General features: G+C 48.0%; 1 protein-coding gene across 1 annotated transcript in view; it reads right to left on the bottom strand.

Annotated features, from left to right (window-relative positions):
• The window catches only part of tspan33b (tetraspanin 33b), a 190,376-nt gene that overhangs the window by 86,740 nt on the left and 80,521 nt on the right, over positions 1 to 23,115 (bottom strand). The gene's annotated exons all lie outside the window — the stretch shown is intronic.

Here is a 23,115-nt window from a genome sequence, read left to right as displayed (position 1 = left end):
AAGTACCACAAAAAGGGGGGTCCAAACCACTCCTTAGGCTCTGAAACGTGCTCCTAAACACTTTCTGGGGGAACACTTTTGGCCTCTCACACTTAGGCCCTGTACACTCTTAGCAACCCTAAACACCAACTTCAACTTGACAAAAAGTACCACAAAAAGGGGGGTCCAAACCACTCCTTAGGCTCTGAAACGTGCTCCCAAACACTTTCTGGGGGAACACTTTTGGCCTCTCACACTTAGGCCCTGTACACTCTTAGCAACCCTAAACACCAACTTCAACTTGACAAAAAGTACCACAAAAAGGGGGGTCCAAACCACTCCTTAGGCTCTGAAACGTGCTCCTAAACACTTTCTGGGGGAACACTTTTGGCCTCTCACACTTAGGCCCTGTACACTCTTAGCAACCCTAAACACCAACTTCAACTTGACAAAAAGTACCACAAAAAGGGGGGTCCAAACCACTCCTTAGGCTCTGAAACGTGCTCCTAAACACTTTCTGGGGGAACACTTTTGGCCTCTCACACTTAGGCCCTGTACACTCTTAGCAACCCTAAACACCAACTTCAACTTGACAAAAAGTACCACAAAAAGGGGGGTCCAAACCACTCCTTAGGCTCTGAAACGTGCTCCCAAACACTTTCTGGGGGAACACTTTTGGCCTCTCACACTTAGGCCCTGTACACTCTTAGCAACCCTAAACACCAACTTCAACTTGACAAAAAGTACCACAAAAAGGGGGGTCCAAACCACTCCTTAGGCTCTGAAACGTGCTCCTAAACACTTTCTGGGGGAACACTTTTGGCCTCTCACACTTAGGCCCTGTACACTCTTAGCAACCCTAAACACCAACTTCAACTTGACAAAAAGTACCACAAAAAGGGGGGTCCAAACCACTCCTTAGGCTCTGAAACGTGCTCCTAAACACTTTCTGGGGGAACACTTTTGGCCTCTCACACTTAGGCCCTGTACACTCTTAGCAACCCTAAACACCAACTTCAACTTGACAAAAAGTACCACAAAAAGGGGGGTCCAAACCACTCCTTAGGCTCTGAAACGTGCTCCTAAACACTTTCTGGGGGAACACTTTTGGCCTCTCACACTTTGGTAAATTTTCACTCTCCCAACTCACTTTTATGGAGGAATTTCAAATGCTCATAACTCTGGAACCCTAAGTCCTAGAGACTCAAGGGTGGTACCGTTGGACTCGGGGCACCCACAAATGGGGGGGTAGGACAAGGTCCCATGTCTCTGTCTTGCTCCCCTGAGAATCGGTTAAAACTGACCCTGGTTAAAACCCCAAATTTTCACTCTCCCAACTCCCTTATTTGGGGGAACTTCAAATGCTCATAACTCCAGAACCCTAAGTCCTAGAGACTCGAGGGTGGTACCGTTGGACTCGGGGTACACACAAATGGGGGGGTAGGACAAGGTCCCATGTCTCCATCTTGCTCCCCTGAGAATCGGTCAAAACAGACCCTGGTTAAAACTCCAGGCCCTGTACAGTCTTAGCAACCCTAAACACCAACTTCAACTTGACAAAAAGTACCACAAAAAGGGGGGTCCAAACCACTCCTTAGGCTCTGAAACGTGCTCCTAAACACTTTCTGGGGGAACACTTTTGGCCTCTCACACTTAGGCCCTGTACACTCTTAGCAACCCTAAACACCAACTTCAACTTGACAAAAAGTACCACAAAAAGGGGGGTCCAAACCACTCCTTAGGCTCTGAAACGTGCTCCTAAACACTTTCTGGGGGAACACTTTTGGCCTCTCACACTTAGGCCCTGTACACTCTTAGCAACCCTAAACACCAACTTCAACTTGACAAAAAGTACCACAAAAAGGGGGGTCCAAACCACTCCTTAGGCTCTGAAACGTGCTCCTAAACACTTTCTGGGGGAACACTTTTGGCCTCTCACACTGGTAAATTTTCACTCTCCCAACTCACTTTTATGGAGGAAGTTCAAATGCTCATAACTCTGGAACCCTAAGTCCTAGAGACTCAAGGGTGGTACCGTTGGACTCGGGGCACCCACAAATGGGGGGGGTAGGACAAGGTCCCATGTCTCTGTCTTGCTCCCCTGAGAATCGGTTAAAACTGACCCTGGTTAAAACCCCAAATTTTCACTCTCCCAACTCCCTTATTTGGGGGAACTTCAAATGCTCATAACTCCAGAACCCTAAGTCCTAGAGACTCGAGGGTGGTACCGTTGGACTCGGGGTACACACAAATGGGGGGGTAGGACAAGGTCCCATGTCTCTATCTTGCTCCCCTGAGAATCGGTCAAAACAGACCCTGGTTAAAACTCCAGGCCCTGTACAGTCTTAGCAACCCTAAACACCAACTTCAACTTGACAAAAAGTACCACAAAAGGGGGGGTCCAAACCACTCCTTAGGCTCTGAAACGTGCTCCTAAACACTTTCTGGGGGAACACTTTTGGCCTCTCACACTTAGGCCCTGTACACTCTTAGCAACCCTAAACACCAACTTCAACTTGACAAAAAGTACCACAAAAAGGTGGGGTCCAAACCACTCCTTAGGCTCTGAAACGTGCTCCCAAACACTTTCTGGGGGAACACTTTTGGCCTCTCACACTTAGGCCCTGTACACTCTTAGCAACCCTAAACACCAACTTCAACTTGACAAAAAGTACCACAAAAAGGGGGGTCCAAACCACTCCTTAGGCTCTGAAACGTGCTCCTAAACACTTTCTGGGGGAACACTTTTGGCCTCTCACACTTAGGCCCTGTACACTCTTAGCAACCCTAAACACCAACTTCAACTTGACAAAAAGTACCACAAAAAGGGGGGTCCAAACCACTCCTTAGGCTCTGAAACGTGCTCCTAAACACTTTCTGGGGGAACACTTTTGGCCTCTCACACTTTGGTAAATTTTCACTCTCCCAACTCACTTTTATGGAGGAATTTCAAATGCTCATAACTCTGGAACCCTAAGTCCTAGAGACTCAAGGGTGGTACCGTTGGACTCGGGGTACCCACAAATGGGGGGGTAGGACAAGGTCCCATGTCTCTATCTTGCTCCCCTGAGAATTGGTTAAAACTGACCCTGGTTAAAACCCCAAATTTTCACTCTCCCAACTCCCTTATTTGGGGGAACTTCAAATGCTCATAACTCCAGAACCCTAAGTCCTAGAGACTCGAGGGTGGTACCGTTGGACTCGGGGTACACACAAATGGGGGGGTAGGACAAGGTCCCATGTCTCCATCTTGCTCCCCTGAGAATCGGTCAAAACAGACCCTGGTTAAAACTCCAGGCCCTGTACAGTCTTAGCAACCCTAAACACCAACTTCAACTTGACAAAAAGTACCACAAAAAGGGGGGTCCAAACCACTCCTTAGGCTCTGAAACGTGCTCCTAAACACTTTCTGGGGGAACACTTTTGGCCTCTCACACTTAGGCCCTGTACACTCTTAGCAACCCTAAACACCAACTTCAACTTGACAAAAAGTACCACAAAAAGGGGGGTCCAAACCACTCCTTAGGCTCTGAAACGTGCTCCTAAACACTTTCTGGGGGAACACTTTTGGCCTCTCACACTTAGGCCCTGTACACTCTTAGCAACCCTAAACACCAACTTCAACTTGACAAAAAGTACCACAAAAAGGGGGGTCCAAACCACTCCTTAGGCTCTGAAACGTGCTCCTAAACACTTTCTGGGGGAACACTTTTGGCCTCTCACACTTAGGCCCTGTACACTCTTAGCAACCCTAAACACCAACTTCAACTTGACAAAAAGTACCACAAAAAGGGGGGTCCAAACCACTCCTTAGGCTCTGAAACGTGCTCCTAAACACTTTCTGGGGGAACACTTTTGGCCTCTCACACTTAGGCCCTGTACACTCTTAGCAACCCTAAACACCAACTTCAACTTGACAAAAAGTACCACAAAAAGGGGGGTCCAAACCACTCCTTAGGCTCTGAAACGTGCTCCTAAACACTTTCTGGGGGAACACTTTTGGCCTCTCACACTTAGGCCCTGTACACTCTTAGCAACCCTAAACACCAACTTCAACTTGACAAAAAGTACCACAAAAAGGGGGGTCCAAACCACTCCTTAGGCTCTGAAACGTGCTCCTAAACACTTTCTGGGGGAACACTTTTGGCCTCTCACACTGGTAAATTTTCACTCTCCCAACTCACTTTTATGGAGGAAGTTCAAATGCTCATAACTCTGGAACCCTAAGTCCTAGAGACTCAAGGGTGGTACCGTTGGACTCGGGGCACCCACAAATGGGGGGGTAGGACAAGGTCCCATGTCTCTGTCTTGCTCCCCTGAGAATCGGTTAAAACTGACCCTGGTTAAAACCCCAAATTTTCACTCTCCCAACTCCCTTATTTGGGGGAACTTCAAATGCTCATAACTCCAGAACCCTAAGTCCTAGAGACTCGAGGGTGGTACCGTTGGACTCGGGGTACACACAAATGGGGGGGTAGGACAAGGTCCCATGTCTCTATCTTGCTCCCCTGAGAATCGGTCAAAACAGACCCTGGTTAAAACTCCAGGCCCTGTACAGTCTTAGCAACCCTAAACACCAACTTCAACTTGACAAAAAGTACCACAAAAAGGGGGGTCCAAACCACTCCTTAGGCTCTGAAACGTGCTCCTAAACACTTTCTGGGGGAACACTTTTGGCCTCTCACACTTAGGCCCTGTACACTCTTAGCAACCCTAAACACCAACTTCAACTTGACAAAAAGTACCACAAAAAGGGGGGTCCAAACCACTCCTTAGGCTCTGAAACGTGCTCCCAAACACTTTCTGGGGGAACACTTTTGGCCTCTCACACTTAGGCCCTGTACACTCTTAGCAACCCTAAACACCAACTTCAACTTGACAAAAAGTACCACAAAAAGGGGGGTCCAAACCACTCCTTAGGCTCTGAAACGTGCTCCTAAACACTTTCTGGGGGAACACTTTTGGCCTCTCACACTTAGGCCCTGTACACTCTTAGCAACCCTAAACACCAACTTCAACTTGACAAAAAGTACCACAAAAAGGGGGGTCCAAACCACTCCTTAGGCTCTGAAACGTGCTCCTAAACACTTTCTGGGGGAACACTTTTGGCCTCTCACACTTTGGTAAATTTTCACTCTCCCAACTCACTTTTATGGAGGAATTTCAAATGCTCATAACTCTGGAACCCTAAGTCCTAGAGACTCAAGGGTGGTACCGTTGGACTCGGGGTACCCACAAATGGGGGGGTAGGACAAGGTCCCATGTCTCTATCTTGCTCCCCTGAGAATTGGTTAAAACTGACCCTGGTTAAAACCCCAAATTTTCACTCTCCCAACTCCCTTATTTGGGGGAACTTCAAATGCTCATAACTCCAGAACCCTAAGTCCTAGAGACTCGAGGGTGGTACCGTTGGACTCGGGGTACACACAAATGGGGGGGTAGGACAAGGTCCCATGTCTCCATCTTGCTCCCCTGAGAATCGGTGAAAACAGACCCTGGTTAAAACTCCAGGCCCTGTACAGTCTTAGCAACCCTAAACACCAACTTCAACTTGACAAAAAGTACCACAAAAAGGGGGGTCCAAACCACTCCTTAGGCTCTGAAACGTGCTCCTAAACACTTTCTGGGGGAACACTTTTGGCCTCTCACACTTAGGCCCTGTACACTCTTAGCAACCCTAAACACCAACTTCAACTTGACAAAAAGTACCACAAAAAGGGGGGTCCAAACCACTCCTTAGGCTCTGAAACGTGCTCCTAAACACTTTCTGGGGGAACACTTTTGGCCTCTCACACTTAGGCCCTGTACACTCTTAGCAACCCTAAACACCAACTTCAACTTGACAAAAAGTACCACAAAAAGGGGGGTCCAAACCACTCCTTAGGCTCTGAAACGTGCTCCTAAACACTTTCTGGGGGAACACTTTTGGCCTCTCACACTTAGGCCCTGTACACTCTTAGCAACCCTAAACACCAACTTCAACTTGACAAAAAGTACCACAAAAAGGGGGGTCCAAACCACTCCTTAGGCTCTGAAACGTGCTCCTAAACACTTTCTGGGGGAACACTTTTGGCCTCTCACACTTTGGTAAATTTTCACTCTCCCAACTCACTTTTATGGAGGAATTTCAAATGCTCATAACTCTGGAACCCTAAGTCCTAGAGACTCAAGGGTGGTACCGTTGGACTCGGGGTACCCACAAATGGGGGGGTAGGACAAGGTCCCATGTCTCTATCTTGCTCCCCTGAGAATTGGTTAAAACTGACCCTGGTTAAAACCCCAAATTTTCACTCTCCCAACTCCCTTATTTGGGGGAACTTCAAATGCTCATAACTCCAGAACCCTAAGTCCTAGAGACTCGAGGGTGGTACCGTTGGACTCGGGGTACACACAAATGGGGGGGTAGGACAAGGTCCCATGTCTCCATCTTGCTCCCCTGAGAATCGGTCAAAACAGACCCTGGTTAAAACTCCAGGCCCTGTACAGTCTTAGCAACCCTAAACACCAACTTCAACTTGACAAAAAGTACCACAAAAAGGGGGGTCCAAACCACTCCTTAGGCTCTGAAACGTGCTCCTAAACACTTTCTGGGGGAACACTTTTGGCCTCTCACACTTAGGCCCTGTACACTCTTAGCAACCCTAAACACCAACTTCAACTTGACAAAAAGTACCACAAAAAGGGGGGTCCAAACCACTCCTTAGGCTCTGAAACGTGCTCCTAAACACTTTCTGGGGGAACACTTTTGGCCTCTCACACTTAGGCCCTGTACACTCTTAGCAACCCTAAACACCAACTTCAACTTGACAAAAAGTACCACAAAAAGGGGGGTCCAAACCACTCCTTAGGCTCTGAAACGTGCTCCTAAATACTTTCTGGGGGAACACTTTTGGCCTCTCACACTTAGGCCCTGTACACTCTTAGCAACCCTAAACACCAACTTCAACTTGACAAAAAGTACCACAAAAAGGGGGGTCCAAACCACTCCTTAGGCTCTGAAACGTGCTCCTAAACACTTTCTGGGGGAACACTTTTGGCCTCTCACACTTAGGCCCTGTACACTCTTAGCAACCCTAAACACCAACTTCAACTTGACAAAAAGTACCACAAAAAGGGGGGTCCAAACCACTCCTTAGGCTCTGAAACGTGCTCCTAAACACTTTCTGGGGGAACACTTTTGGCCTCTCACACTTAGGCCCTGTACACTCTTAGCAACCCTAAACACCAACTTCAACTTGACAAAAAGTACCACAAAAAGGGGGGTCCAAACCACTCCTTAGGCTCTGAAACGTGCTCCCAAACACTTTCTGGGGGAACACTTTTGGCCTCTCACACTTAGGCCCTGTACACTCTTAGCAACCCTAAACACCAACTTCAACTTGACAAAAAGTACCACAAAAAGGGGGGTCCAAACCACTCCTTAGGCTCTGAAACGTGCTCCTAAACACTTTCTGGGGGAACACTTTTGGCCTCTCACACTTAGGCCCTGTACACTCTTAGCAACCCTAAACACCAACTTCAACTTGACAAAAAGTACCACAAAAAGGGGGGTCCAAACCACTCCTTAGGCTCTGAAACGTGCTCCTAAACACTTTCTGGGGGAACACTTTTGGCCTCTCACACTTTGGTAAATTTTCACTCTCCCAACTCACTTTTATGGAGGAATTTCAAATGCTCATAACTCTGGAACCCTAAGTCCTAGAGACTCAAGGGTGGTACCGTTGGACTCGGGGTACCCACAAATGGGGGGGTAGGACAAGGTCCCATGTCTCTATCTTGCTCCCCTGAGAATTGGTTAAAACTGACCCTGGTTAAAACCCCAAATTTTCACTCTCCCAACTCCCTTATTTGGGGGAACTTCAAATGCTCATAACTCCAGAACCCTAAGTCCTAGAGACTCGAGGGTGGTACCGTTGGACTCGGGGTACACACAAATGGGGGGGTAGGACAAGGTCCCATGTCTCCATCTTGCTCCCCTGAGAATCGGTCAAAACAGACCCTGGTTAAAACTCCAGGCCCTGTACAGTCTTAGCAACCCTAAACACCAACTTCAACTTGACAAAAAGTACCACAAAAAGGGGGGTCCAAACCACTCCTTAGGCTCTGAAACGTGCTCCTAAACACTTTCTGGGGGAACACTTTTGGCCTCTCACACTTAGGCCCTGTACACTCTTAGCAACCCTAAACACCAACTTCAACTTGACAAAAAGTACCACAAAAAGGGGGGTCCAAACCACTCCTTAGGCTCTGAAACGTGCTCCTAAACACTTTCTGGGGGAACACTTTTGGCCTCTCACACTTAGGCCCTGTACACTCTTAGCAACCCTAAACACCAACTTCAACTTGACAAAAAGTACCACAAAAAGGGGGGTCCAAACCACTCCTTAGGCTCTGAAACGTGCTCCTAAACACTTTCTGGGGGAACACTTTTGGCCTCTCACACTTAGGCCCTGTACACTCTTAGCAACCCTAAACACCAACTTCAACTTGACAAAAAGTACCACAAAAAGGGGGGTCCAAACCACTCCTTAGGCTCTGAAACGTGCTCCTAAACACTTTCTGGGGGAACACTTTTGGCCTCTCACACTTTGGTAAATTTTCACTCTCCCAACTCACTTTTATGGAGGAATTTCAAATGCTCATAACTCTGGAACCCTAAGTCCTAGAGACTCAAGGGTGGTACCGTTGGACTCGGGGTACCCACAAATGGGGGGGTAGGACAAGGTCCCATGTCTCTATCTTGCTCCCCTGAGAATTGGTTAAAACTGACCCTGGTTAAAACCCCAAATTTTCACTCTCCCAACTCCCTTATTTGGGGGAACTTCAAATGCTCATAACTCCAGAACCCTAAGTCCTAGAGACTCGAGGGTGGTACCGTTGGACTCGGGGTACACACAAATGGGGGGGTAGGACAAGGTCCCATGTCTCCATCTTGCTCCCCTGAGAATCGGTCAAAACAGACCCTGGTTAAAACTCCAGGCCCTGTACAGTCTTAGCAACCCTAAACACCAACTTCAACTTGACAAAAAGTACCACAAAAAGGGGGGTCCAAACCACTCCTTAGGCTCTGAAACGTGCTCCTAAACACTTTCTGGGGGAACACTTTTGGCCTCTCACACTTAGGCCCTGTACACTCTTAGCAACCCTAAACACCAACTTCAACTTGACAAAAAGTACCACAAAAAGGGGGGTCCAAACCACTCCTTAGGCTCTGAAACGTGCTCCTAAACACTTTCTGGGGGAACACTTTTGGCCTCTCACACTTAGGCCCTGTACACTCTTAGCAACCCTAAACACCAACTTCAACTTGACAAAAAGTACCACAAAAAGGGGGGTCCAAACCACTCCTTAGGCTCTGAAACGTGCTCCTAAATACTTTCTGGGGGAACACTTTTGGCCTCTCACACTTAGGCCCTGTACACTCTTAGCAACCCTAAACACCAACTTCAACTTGACAAAAAGTACCACAAAAAGGGGGGTCCAAACCACTCCTTAGGCTCTGAAACGTGCTCCTAAACACTTTCTGGGGGAACACTTTTGGCCTCTCACACTTAGGCCCTGTACACTCTTAGCAACCCTAAACACCAACTTCAACTTGACAAAAAGTACCACAAAAAGGGGGGTCCAAACCACTCCTTAGGCTCTGAAACGTGCTCCTAAACACTTTCTGGGGGAACACTTTTGGCCTCTCACACTTAGGCCCTGTACACTCTTAGCAACCCTAAACACCAACTTCAACTTGACAAAAAGTACCACAAAAAGGGGGGTCCAAACCACTCCTTAGGCTCTGAAACGTGCTCCCAAACACTTTCTGGGGGAACACTTTTGGCCTCTCACACTTAGGCCCTGTACACTCTTAGCAACCCTAAACACCAACTTCAACTTGACAAAAAGTACCACAAAAAGGGGGGTCCAAACCACTCCTTAGGCTCTGAAACGTGCTCCTAAACACTTTCTGGGGGAACACTTTTGGCCTCTCACACTTAGGCCCTGTACACTCTTAGCAACCCTAAACACCAACTTCAACTTGACAAAAAGTACCACAAAAAGGGGGGTCCAAACCACTCCTTAGGCTCTGAAACGTGCTCCTAAACACTTTCTGGGGGAACACTTTTGGCCTCTCACACTTTGGTAAATTTTCACTCTCCCAACTCACTTTTATGGAGGAATTTCAAATGCTCATAACTCTGGAACCCTAAGTCCTAGAGACTCAAGGGTGGTACCGTTGGACTCGGGGTACCCACAAATGGGGGGGTAGGACAAGGTCCCATGTCTCTATCTTGCTCCCCTGAGAATTGGTTAAAACTGACCCTGGTTAAAACCCCAAATTTTCACTCTCCCAACTCCCTTATTTGGGGGAACTTCAAATGCTCATAACTCCAGAACCCTAAGTCCTAGAGACTCGAGGGTGGTACCGTTGGACTCGGGGTACACACAAATGGGGGGGTAGGACAAGGTCCCATGTCTCCATCTTGCTCCCCTGAGAATCGGTCAAAACAGACCCTGGTTAAAACTCCAGGCCCTGTACAGTCTTAGCAACCCTAAACACCAACTTCAACTTGACAAAAAGTACCACAAAAAGGGGGGTCCAAACCACTCCTTAGGCTCTGAAACGTGCTCCTAAACACTTTCTGGGGGAACACTTTTGGCCTCTCACACTTAGGCCCTGTACACTCTTAGCAACCCTAAACACCAACTTCAACTTGACAAAAAGTACCACAAAAAGGGGGGTCCAAACCACTCCTTAGGCTCTGAAACGTGCTCCTAAACACTTTCTGGGGGAACACTTTTGGCCTCTCACACTTAGGCCCTGTACACTCTTAGCAACCCTAAACACCAACTTCAACTTGACAAAAAGTACCACAAAAAGGGGGGTCCAAACCACTCCTTAGGCTCTGAAACGTGCTCCTAAACACTTTCTGGGGGAACACTTTTGGCCTCTCACACTTAGGCCCTGTACACTCTTAGCAACCCTAAACACCAACTTCAACTTGACAAAAAGTACCACAAAAAGGGGGGTCCAAACCACTCCTTAGGCTCTGAAACGTGCTCCTAAACACTTTCTGGGGGAACACTTTTGGCCTCTCACACTTAGGCCCTGTACACTCTTAGCAACCCTAAACACCAACTTCAACTTGACAAAAAGTACCACAAAAAGGGGGGTCCAAACCACTCCTTAGGCTCTGAAACGTGCTCCTAAACACTTTCTGGGGGGACACTTTTGGCCTCTCACACTTTGGTAAATTTTCACTCTCCCAACTCACTTTTATGGAGGAATTTCAAATGCTCATAACTCTGGAACCCTAAGTCCTAGAGACTCAAGGGTGGTACCGTTGGACTCGGGGTACCCACAAATGGGGGGGTAGGACAAGGTCCCATGTCTCTATCTTGCTCCCCTGAGAATTGGTTAAAACTGACCCTGGTTAAAACCCCAAATTTTCACTCTCCCAACTCCCTTATTTGGGGGAACTTCAAATGCTCATAACTCCAGAACCCTAAGTCCTAGAGACTCGAGGGTGGTACCGTTGGACTCGGGGTACACACAAATGGGGGGGTAGGACAAGGTCCCATGTCTCCATCTTGCTCCCCTGAGAATCGGTGAAAACAGACCCTGGTTAAAACTCCAGGCCCTGTACAGTCTTAGCAACCCTAAACACCAACTTCAACTTGACAAAAAGTACCACAAAAAGGGGGGTCCAAACCACTCCTTAGGCTCTGAAACGTGCTCCTAAACACTTTCTGGGGGAACACTTTTGGCCTCTCACACTTAGGCCCTGTACACTCTTAGCAACCCTAAACACCAACTTCAACTTGACAAAAAGTACCACAAAAAGGGGGGTCCAAACCACTCCTTAGGCTCTGAAACGTGCTCCTAAACACTTTCTGGGGGAACACTTTTGGCCTCTCACACTTAGGCCCTGTACACTCTTAGCAACCCTAAACACCAACTTCAACTTGACAAAAAGTACCACAAAAAGGGGGGTCCAAACCACTCCTTAGGCTCTGAAACGTGCTCCTAAACACTTTCTGGGGGAACACTTTTGGCCTCTCACACTTAGGCCCTGTACACTCTTAGCAACCCTAAACACCAACTTCAACTTGACAAAAAGTACCACAAAAAGGGGGGTCCAAACCACTCCTTAGGCTCTGAAACGTGCTCCTAAACACTTTCTGGGGGAACACTTTTGGCCTCTCACACTTTGGTAAATTTTCACTCTCCCAACTCACTTTTATGGAGGAATTTCAAATGCTCATAACTCTGGAACCCTAAGTCCTAGAGACTCAAGGGTGGTACCGTTGGACTCGGGGTACCCACAAATGGGGGGGTAGGACAAGGTCCCATGTCTCTATCTTGCTCCCCTGAGAATTGGTTAAAACTGACCCTGGTTAAAACCCCAAATTTTCACTCTCCCAACTCCCTTATTTGGGGGAACTTCAAATGCTCATAACTCCAGAACCCTAAGTCCTAGAGACTCGAGGGTGGTACCGTTGGACTCGGGGTACACACAAATGGGGGGGTAGGACAAGGTCCCATGTCTCCATCTTGCTCCCCTGAGAATCGGTGAAAACAGACCCTGGTTAAAACTCCAGGCCCTGTACAGTCTTAGCAACCCTAAACACCAACTTCAACTTGACAAAAAGTACCACAAAAAGGGGGGTCCAAACCACTCCTTAGGCTCTGAAACGTGCTCCTAAATACTTTCTGGGGGAACACTTTTGGCCTCTCACACTTAGGCCCTGTACACTCTTAGCAACCCTAAACACCAACTTCAACTTGACAAAAAGTACCACAAAAAGGGGGGTCCAAACCACTCCTTAGGCTCTGAAACGTGCTCCTAAACACTTTCTGGGGGAACACTTTTGGCCTCTCACACTTAGGCCCTGTACACTCTTAGCAACCCTAAACACCAACTTCAACTTGACAAAAAGTACCACAAAAAGGGGGGTCCAAACCACTCCTTAGGCTCTGAAACGTGCTCCTAAACACTTTCTGGGGGAACACTTTTGGCCTCTCACACTTAGGCCCTGTACACTCTTAGCAACCCTAAACACCAACTTCAACTTGACAAAAAGTACCACAAAAAGGGGGGTCCAAACCACTCCTTAGGCTCTGAAACGTGCTCCCAAACACTTTCTGGGGGAACACTTTTGGCCTCTCACACTTAGGCCCTGTACACTCTTAGCAACCCTAAACACCAACTTCAACTTGACAAAAAGTACCACAAAAAGGGGGGTCCAAACCACTCCTTAGGCTCTGAAACGTGCTCCTAAACACTTTCTGGGGGAACACTTTTGGCCTCTCACACTTAGGCCCTGTACACTCTTAGCAACCCTAAACACCAACTTCAACTTGACAAAAAGTACCACAAAAAGGGGGGTCCAAACCACTCCTTAGGCTCTGAAACGTGCTCCTAAACACTTTCTGGGGGAACACTTTTGGCCTCTCACTGGTAAATTTTCACTCTCCCAACTCACTTTTATGGAGGAAGTTCAAATGCTCATAACTCTGGAACCCTAAGTCCTAGAGACTCAAGGGTGGTACCGTTGGACTCGGGGCACCCACAAATGGGGGGGTAGGACAAGGTCCCATGTCTCTGTCTTGCTCCCCTGAGAATCGGTTAAAACTGACCCTGGTTAAAACCCCAAATTTTCACTCTCCCAACTCCCTTATTTGGGGGAACTTCAAATGCTCATAACTCCAGAACCCTAAGTCCTAGAGACTCGAGGGTGGTACCGTTGGACTCGGGGTACACACAAATGGGGGGGTAGGACAAGGTCCCATGTCTCTATCTTGCTCCCCTGAGAATCGGTCAAAACAGACCCTGGTTAAAACCCCAAATTTTCACTCTCCCAACTCCCTTATTTGGGGGAACTTCAAATGCTCATAACTCCAGAACCCTAAGTCCTAGAGACTCGAGGGTGGTACCGTTGGACTCGGGGTACACACAAATGGGGGGGTAGGACAAGGTCCCATGTCTCCATCTTGCTCCCCTGAGAATCGGTGAAAACAGACCCTGGTTAAAACTCCAGGCCCTGTACAGTCTTAGCAACCCTAAACACCAACTTCAACTTGACAAAAAGTACCACAAAAAGGGGGGTCCAAACCACTCCTTAGGCTCTGAAACGTGCTCCTAAACACTTTCTGGGGGAACACTTTTGGCCTCTCACACTTTGGTAAATTTTCACTCTCCCAACTCACTTTTATGGAGGAATTTCAAATGCTCATAACTCTGGAACCCTAAGTCCTAGAGACTCAAGGGTGGTACCGTTGGACTCGGGGTACCCACAAATGGGGGGGTAGGACAAGGTCCCATGTCTCTATCTTGCTCCCCTGAGAATTGGTTAAAACTGACCCTGGTTAAAACCCCAAATTTTCACTCTCCCAACTCCCTTATTTGGGGGAACTTCAAATGCTCATAACTCCAGAACCCTAAGTCCTAGAGACTCGAGGGTGGTACCGTTGGACTCGGGGTACACACAAATGGGGGGGTAGGACAAGGTCCCATGTCTCTATCTTGCTCCCCTGAGAATCGGTCAAAACAGACCCTGGTTAAAACTCCAGGCCCTGTACAGTCTTAGCAACCCTAAACACCAACTTCAACTTGACAAAAAGTACCACAAAAGGGGGGGTCCAAACCACTCCTTAGGCTCTGAAACGTGCTCCTAAACACTTTCTGGGGGAACACTTTTGGCCTCTCACACTTAGGCCCTGTACACTCTTAGCAACCCTAAACACCAACTTCAACTTGACAAAAAGTACCACAAAAAGGGGGGTCCAAACCACTCCTTAGGCTCTGAAACGTGCTCCCAAACACTTTCTGGGGGAACACTTTTGGCCTCTCACACTTAGGCCCTGTACACTCTTAGCAACCCTAAACACCAACTTCAACTTGACAAAAAGTACCACAAAAAGGGGGGTCCAAACCACTCCTTAGGCTCTGAAACGTGCTCCTAAACACTTTCTGGGGGAACACTTTTGGCCTCTCACACTTAGGCCCTGTACACTCTTAGCAACCCTAAACACCAACTTCAACTTGACAAAAAGTACCACAAAAAGGGGGGTCCAAACCACTCCTTAGGCTCTGAAACGTGCTCCTAAACACTTTCTGGGGGGACACTTTTGGCCTCTCACACTTTGGTAAATTTTCACTCTCCCAACTCACTTTTATGGAGGAATTTCAAATGCTCATAACTCTGGAACCCTAAGTCCTAGAGACTCAAGGGTGGTACCGTTGGACTCGGGGTACCCACAAATGGGGGGGTAGGACAAGGTCCCATGTCTCTATCTTGCTCCCCTGAGAATTGGTTAAAACTGACCCTGGTTAAAACCCCAAATTTTCACTCTCCCAACTCCCTTATTTGGGGGAACTTCAAATGCTCATAACTCCAGAACCCTAAGTCCTAGAGACTCGAGGGTGGTACCGTTGGACTCGGGGTACACACAAATGGGGGGGTAGGACAAGGTCCCATGTCTCCATCTTGCTCCCCTGAGAATCGGTGAAAACAGACCCTGGTTAAAACTCCAGGCCCTGTACAGTCTTAGCAACCCTAAACACCAACTTCAACTTGACAAAAAGTACCACAAAAAGGGGGGTCCAAACCACTCCTTAGGCTCTGAAACGTGCTCCTAAACACTTTCTGGGGGAACACTTTTGGCCTCTCACACTTAGGCCCTGTACACTCTTAGCAACCCTAAACACCAACTTCAACTTGACAAAAAGTACCACAAAAAGGGGGGTCCAAACCACTCCTTAGGCTCTGAAACGTGCTCCTAAACACTTTCTGGGGGAACACTTTTGGCCTCTCACACTTAGGCCCTGTACACTCTTAGCAACCCTAAACACCAACTTCAACTTGACAAAAAGTACCACAAAAAGGGGGGTCCAAACCACTCCTTAGGCTCTGAAACGTGCTCCTAAACACTTTCTGGGGGAACACTTTTGGCCTCTCACACTTAGGCCCTGTACACTCTTAGCAACCCTAAACACCAACTTCAACTTGACAAAAAGTACCACAAAAAGGGGGGTCCAAACCACTCCTTAGGCTCTGAAACGTGCTCCTAAACACTTTCTGGGGGAACACTTTTGGCCTCTCACACTTTGGTAAATTTTCACTCTCCCAACTCACTTTTATGGAGGAATTTCAAATGCTCATAACTCTGGAACCCTAAGTCCTAGAGACTCAAGGGTGGTACCGTTGGACTCGGGGTACCCACAAATGGGGGGGTAGGACAAGGTCCCATGTCTCTATCTTGCTCCCCTGAGAATTGGTTAAAACTGACCCTGGTTAAAACCCCAAATTTTCACTCTCCCAACTCCCTTATTTGGGGGAACTTCAAATGCTCATAACTCCAGAACCCTAAGTCCTAGAGACTCGAGGGTGGTACCGTTGGACTCGGGGTACACACAAATGGGGGGGTAGGACAAGGTCCCATGTCTCCATCTTGCTCCCCTGAGAATCGGTGAAAACAGACCCTGGTTAAAACTCCAGGCCCTGTACAGTCTTAGCAACCCTAAACACCAACTTCAACTTGACAAAAAGTACCACAAAAAGGGGGGTCCAAACCACTCCTTAGGCTCTGAAACGTGCTCCTAAACACTTTCTGGGGGAACACTTTTGGCCTCTCACACTTAGGCCCTGTACACTCTTAGCAACCCTAAACACCAACTTCAACTTGACAAAAAGTACCACAAAAAGGGGGGTCCAAACCACTCCTTAGGCTCTGAAACGTGCTCCTAAATACTTTCTGGGGGAACACTTTTGGCCTCTCACACTTAGGCCCTGTACACTCTTAGCAACCCTAAACACCAACTTCAACTTGACAAAAAGTACCACAAAAAGGGGGGTCCAAACCACTCCTTAGGCTCTGAAACGTGCTCCTAAACACTTTCTGGGGGAACACTTTTGGCCTCTCACACTTAGGCCCTGTACACTCTTAGCAACCCTAAACACCAACTTCAACTTGACAAAAAGTACCACAAAAAGGGGGGTCCAAACCACTCCTTAGGCTCTGAAACGTGCTCCTAAACACTTTCTGGGGGAACACTTTTGGCCTCTCACACTTAGGCCCTGTACACTCTTAGCAACCCTAAACACCAACTTCAACTTGACAAAAAGTACCACAAAAAGGGGGGTCCAAACCACTCCTTAGGCTCTGAAACGTGCTCCCAAACACTTTCTGGGGGAACACTTTTGGCCTCTCACACTTAGGCCCTGTACACTCTTAGCAACCCTAAACACCAACTTCAACTTGACAAAAAGTACCACAAAAAGGGGGGTCCAAACCACTCCTTAGGCTCTGAAACGTGCTCCTAAACACTTTCTGGGGGAACACTTTTGGCCTCTCACACTTAGGCCCTGTACACTCTTAGCAACCCTAAACACCAACTTCAACTTGACAAAAAGTACCACAAAAAGGGGGGTCCAAACCACTCCTTAGGCTCTGAAACGTGCTCCTAAACACTTTCTGGGGGAACACTTTTGGCCTCTCACTGGTAAATTTTCACTCTCCCAACTCACTTTTATGGAGGAAGTTCAAATGCTCATAACTCTGGAACCCTAAGTCCTAGAGACTCAAGGGTGGTACCGTTGGACTCGGGGCACCCACAAATGGGGGGGTAGGACAAGGTCCCATGTCTCTGTCTTGCTCCCCTGAGAATCGGTTAAAACTGACCCTGGTTAAAACCCCAAATTTTCACTCTCCCAACTCCCTTATTTGGGGGAACTTCAAATGCTCATAACTCCAGAACCCTAAGTCCTAGAGACTCGAGGGTGGTACCGTTGGACTCGGGGTACACACAAATGGGGGGGTAGGACAAGGTCCCATGTCTCTATCTTGCTCCCCTGAGAATCGGTCAAAACAGACCCTGGTTAAAACCCCAAATTTTCACTCTCCCAACTCCCTTATTTGGGGGAACTTCAAATGCTCATAACTCCAGAACCCTAAGTCCTAGAGACTCGAGGGTGGTACCGTTGGACTCGGGGTACACACAAATGGGGGGGTAGGACAAGGTCCCATGTCTCCATCTTGCTCCCCTGAGAATCGGTGAAAACAGACCCTGGTTAAAACTCCAGGCCCTGTACAGTCTTAGCAACCCTAAACACCAACTTCAACTTGACAAAAAGTACCACAAAAAGGGGGGTCCAAACCACTCCTTAGGCTCTGAAACGTGCTCCTAAACACTTTCTGGGGGAACACTTTTGGCCTCTCACACTTTGGTAAATTTTCACTCTCCCAACTCACTTTTATGGAGGAATTTCAAATGCTCATAACTCTGGAACCCTAAGTCCTAGAGACTCAAGGGTGGTACCGTTGGACTCGGGGTACCCACAAATGGGGGGGTAGGACAAGGTCCCATGTCTCTATCTTGCTCCCCTGAGAATTGGTTAAAACTGACCCTGGTTAAAACCCCAAATTTTCACTCTCCCAACTCCCTTATTTGGGGGAACTTCAAATGCTCATAACTCCAGAACCCTAAGTCCTAGAGACTCGAGGGTGGTACCGTTGGACTCGGGGTACACACAAATGGGGGGGTAGGACAAGGTCCCATGTCTCTATCTTGCTCCCCTGAGAATCGGTCAAAACAGACCCTGGTTAAAACTCCAGGCCCTGTACAGTCTTAGCAACCCTAAACACCAACTTCAACTTGACAAAAAGTACCACAAAAGGGGGGGTCCAAACCACTCCTTAGGCTCTGAAACGTGCTCCTAAACACTTTCTGGGGGAACACTTTTGGCCTCTCACACTTAGGCCCTGTACACTCTTAGCAACCCTAAACACCAACTTCAACTTGACAAAAAGTACCACAAAAAGGGGGGTCCAAACCACTCCTTAGGCTCTGAAACGTGCTCCCAAACACTTTCTGGGGGAACACTTTTGGCCTCTCACACTTAGGCCCTGTACACTCTTAGCAACCCTAAACACCAACTTCAACTTGACAAAAAGTACCACAAAAAGGGGGGTCCAAACCACTCCTTAGGCTCTGAAACGTGCTCCTAAACACTTTCTGGGGGAACACTTTTGGCCTCTCACACTTAGGCCCTGTACACTCTTAGCAACCCTAAACACCAACTTCAACTTGACAAAAAGTACCACAAAAAGGGGGGTCCAAACCACTCCTTAGGCTCTGAAACGTGCTCCCAAACACTTTCTGGGGGAACACTTTTGGCCTCTCACACTTAGGCCCTGTACACTCTTAGCAACCCTAAACACCAACTTCAACTTGACAAAAAGTACCACAAAAAGGGGGGTCCAAACCACTCCTTAGGCTCTGAAACGTGCTCCTAAACACTTTCTGGGGGAACACTTTTGGCCTCTCACACTTAGGCCCTGTACACTCTTAGCAACCCTAAACACCAACTTCAACTTGACAAAAAGTACCACAAAAAGGGGGGTCCAAACCACTCCTTAGGCTCTGAAACGTGCTCCTAAACACTTTCTGGGGGAACACTTTTGGCCTCTCACACTTTGGTAAATTTTCACTCTCCCAACTCACTTTTATGGAGGAATTTCAAATGCTCATAACTCTGGAACCCTAAGTCCTAGAGACTCAAGGGTGGTACCGTTGGACTCGGGGTACCCACAAATGGGGGGGTAGGACAAGGTCCCATGTCTCTATCTTGCTCCCCTGAGAATTGGTTAAAACTGACCCTGGTTAAAACCCCAAATTTTCACTCTCCCAACTCCCTTATTTGGGGGAACTTCAAATGCTCATAACTCCAGAACCCTAAGTCCTAGAGACTCGAGGGTGGTACCGTTGGACTCGGGGTACACACAAATGGGGGGGTAGGACAAGGTCCCATGTCTCCATCTTGCTCCCCTGAGAATCGGTCAAAACAGACCCTGGTTAAAACTCCAGGCCCTGTACAGTCTTAGCAACCCTAAACACCAACTTCAACTTGACAAAAAGTACCACAAAAAGGGGGGTCCAAACCACTCCTTAGGCTCTGAAACGTGCTCCTAAACACTTTCTGGGGGAACACTTTTGGCCTCTCACACTTAGGCCCTGTACACTCTTAGCAACCCTAAACACCAACTTCAACTTGACAAAAAGTACCACAAAAAGGGGGGTCCAAACCACTCCTTAGGCTCTGAAACGTGCTCCTAAACACTTTCTGGGGGAACACTTTTGGCCTCTCACACTTAGGCCCTGTACACTCTTAGCAACCCTAAACACCAACTTCAACTTGACAAAAAGTACCACAAAAAGGGGGGTCCAAACCACTCCTTAGGCTCTGAAACGTGCTCCTAAACACTTTCTGGGGGAACACTTTTGGCCTCTCACACTTAGGCCCTGTACACTCTTAGCAACCCTAAACACCAACTTCAACTTGACAAAAAGTACCACAAAAAGGGGGGTCCAAACCACTCCTTAGGCTCTGAAACGTGCTCCTAAACACTTTCTGGGGGAACACTTTTGGCCTCTCACACTTAGGCCCTGTACACTCTTAGCAACCCTAAACACCAACTTCAACTTGACAAAAAGTACCACAAAAGGGGGGGTCCAAACCACTCCTTAGGCTCTGAAACGTGCTCCTAAACACTTTCTGGGGGAACACTTTTGGCCTCTCACACTTAGGCCCTGTACACTCTTAGCAACCCTAAACACCAACTTCAACTTGACAAAAAGTACCACAAAAAGGGGGGTCCAAACCACTCCTTAGGCTCTGAAACGTGCTCCTAAACACTTTCTGGGGGAACACTTTTGGCCTCTCACACTGGTAAATTTTCACTCTCCCAACTCACTTTTATGGAGGAAGTTCAAATGCTCATAACTCTGGAACCCTAAGTCCTAGAGACTCAAGGGTGGTACCGTTGGACTCGGGGCACCCACAAATGGGGGGGTAGGACAAGGTCCCATGTCTCTGTCTTGCTCCCCTGAGAATCGGTTAAAACTGACCCTGGTTAAAACCCCAAATTTTCACTCTCCCAACTCCCTTATTTGGGGGAACTTCAAATGCTCATAACTCCAGAACCCTAAGTCCTAGAGACTCGAGGGTGGTACCGTTGGACTCGGGGTACACACAAATGGGGGGGGTAGGACAAGGTCCCATGTCTCTATCTTGCTCCCCTGAGAATCGGTCAAAACAGACCCTGGTTAAAACTCCAGGCCCTGTACAGTCTTAGCAACCCTAAACACCAACTTCAACTTGACAAAAAGTACCACAAAAAGGGGGGTCCAAACCACTCCTTAGGCTCTGAAACGTGCTCCTAAACACTTTCTGGGGGAACACTTTTGGCCTCTCACACTTAGGCCCTGTACACTCTTAGCAACCCTAAACACCAACTTCAACTTGACAAAAAGTACCACAAAAAGGGGGGTCCAAACCACTCCTTAGGCTCTGAAACGTGCTCCCAAACACTTTCTGGGGGAACACTTTTGGCCTCTCACACTTAGGCCCTGTACACTCTTAGCAACCCTAAACACCAACTTCAACTTGACAAAAAGTACCACAAAAAGGGGGGTCCAAACCACTCCTTAGGCTCTGAAACGTGCTCCTAAACACTTTCTGGGGGAACACTTTTGGCCTCTCACACTTAGGCCCTGTACACTCTTAGCAACCCTAAACACCAACTTCAACTTGACAAAAAGTACCACAAAAAGGGGGGTCCAAACCACTCCTTAGGCTCTGAAACGTGCTCCTAAACACTTTCTGGGGGGACACTTTTGGCCTCTCACACTTTGGTAAATTTTCACTCTCCCAACTCACTTTTATGGAGGAATTTCAAATGCTCATAACTCTGGAACCCTAAGTCCTAGAGACTCAAGGGTGGTACCGTTGGACTCGGGGTACCCACAAATGGGGGGGTAGGACAAGGTCCCATGTCTCTATCTTGCTCCCCTGAGAATTGGTTAAAACTGACCCTGGTTAAAACCCCAAATTTTCACTCTCCCAACTCCCTTATTTGGGGGAACTTCAAATGCTCATAACTCCAGAACCCTAAGTCCTAGAGACTCGAGGGTGGTACCGTTGGACTCGGGGTACACACAAATGGGGGGGTAGGACAAGGTCCCATGTCTCCATCTTGCTCCCCTGAGAATCGGTGAAAACAGACCCTGGTTAAAACTCCAGGCCCTGTACAGTCTTAGCAACCCTAAACACCAACTTCAACTTGACAAAAAGTACCACAAAAAGGGGGGTCCAAACCACTCCTTAGGCTCTGAAACGTGCTCCTAAACACTTTCTGGGGGAACACTTTTGGCCTCTCACACTTAGGCCCTGTACACTCTTAGCAACCCTAAACACCAACTTCAACTTGACAAAAAGTACCACAAAAAGGGGGGTCCAAACCACTCCTTAGGCTCTGAAACGTGCTCCTAAACACTTTCTGGGGGAACACTTTTGGCCTCTCACACTTAGGCCCTGTACACTCTTAGCAACCCTAAACACCAACTTCAACTTGACAAAAAGTACCACAAAAAGGGGGGTCCAAACCACTCCTTAGGCTCTGAAACGTGCTCCTAAACACTTTCTGGGGGAACACTTTTGGCCTCTCACACTTAGGCCCTGTACACTCTTAGCAACCCTAAACACCAACTTCAACTTGACAAAAAGTACCACAAAAAGGGGGGTCCAAACCACTCCTTAGGCTCTGAAACGTGCTCCTAAACACTTTCTGGGGGAACACTTTTGGCCTCTCACACTTTGGTAAATTTTCACTCTCCCAACTCACTTTTATGGAGGAATTTCAAATGCTCATAACTCTGGAACCCTAAGTCCTAGAGACTCAAGGGTGGTACCGTTGGACTCGGGGTACCCACAAATGGGGGGGTAGGACAAGGTCCCATGTCTCTATCTTGCTCCCCTGAGAATTGGTTAAAACTGACCCTGGTTAAAACCCCAAATTTTCACTCTCCCAACTCCCTTATTTGGGGGAACTTCAAATGCTCATAACTCCAGAACCCTAAGTCCTAGAGACTCGAGGGTGGTACCGTTGGACTCGGGGTACACACAAATGGGGGGGTAGGACAAGGTCCCATGTCTCCATCTTGCTCCCCTGAGAATCGGTGAAAACAGACCCTGGTTAAAACTCCAGGCCCTGTACAGTCTTAGCAACCCTAAACACCAACTTCAACTTGACAAAAAGTACCACAAAAAGGGGGGTCCAAACCACTCCTTAGGCTCTGAAACGTG

This window comes from Toxotes jaculatrix, chromosome 5 (genome assembly GCF_017976425.1).
Source record: "Toxotes jaculatrix isolate fToxJac2 chromosome 5, fToxJac2.pri, whole genome shotgun sequence".
Taxonomy (NCBI): Eukaryota; Metazoa; Chordata; class Actinopteri; family Toxotidae; genus Toxotes; species Toxotes jaculatrix.
Note: the sequence above shows the minus strand (reverse complement) of the source record. Positions and strands in the feature narration are given on the sequence as shown.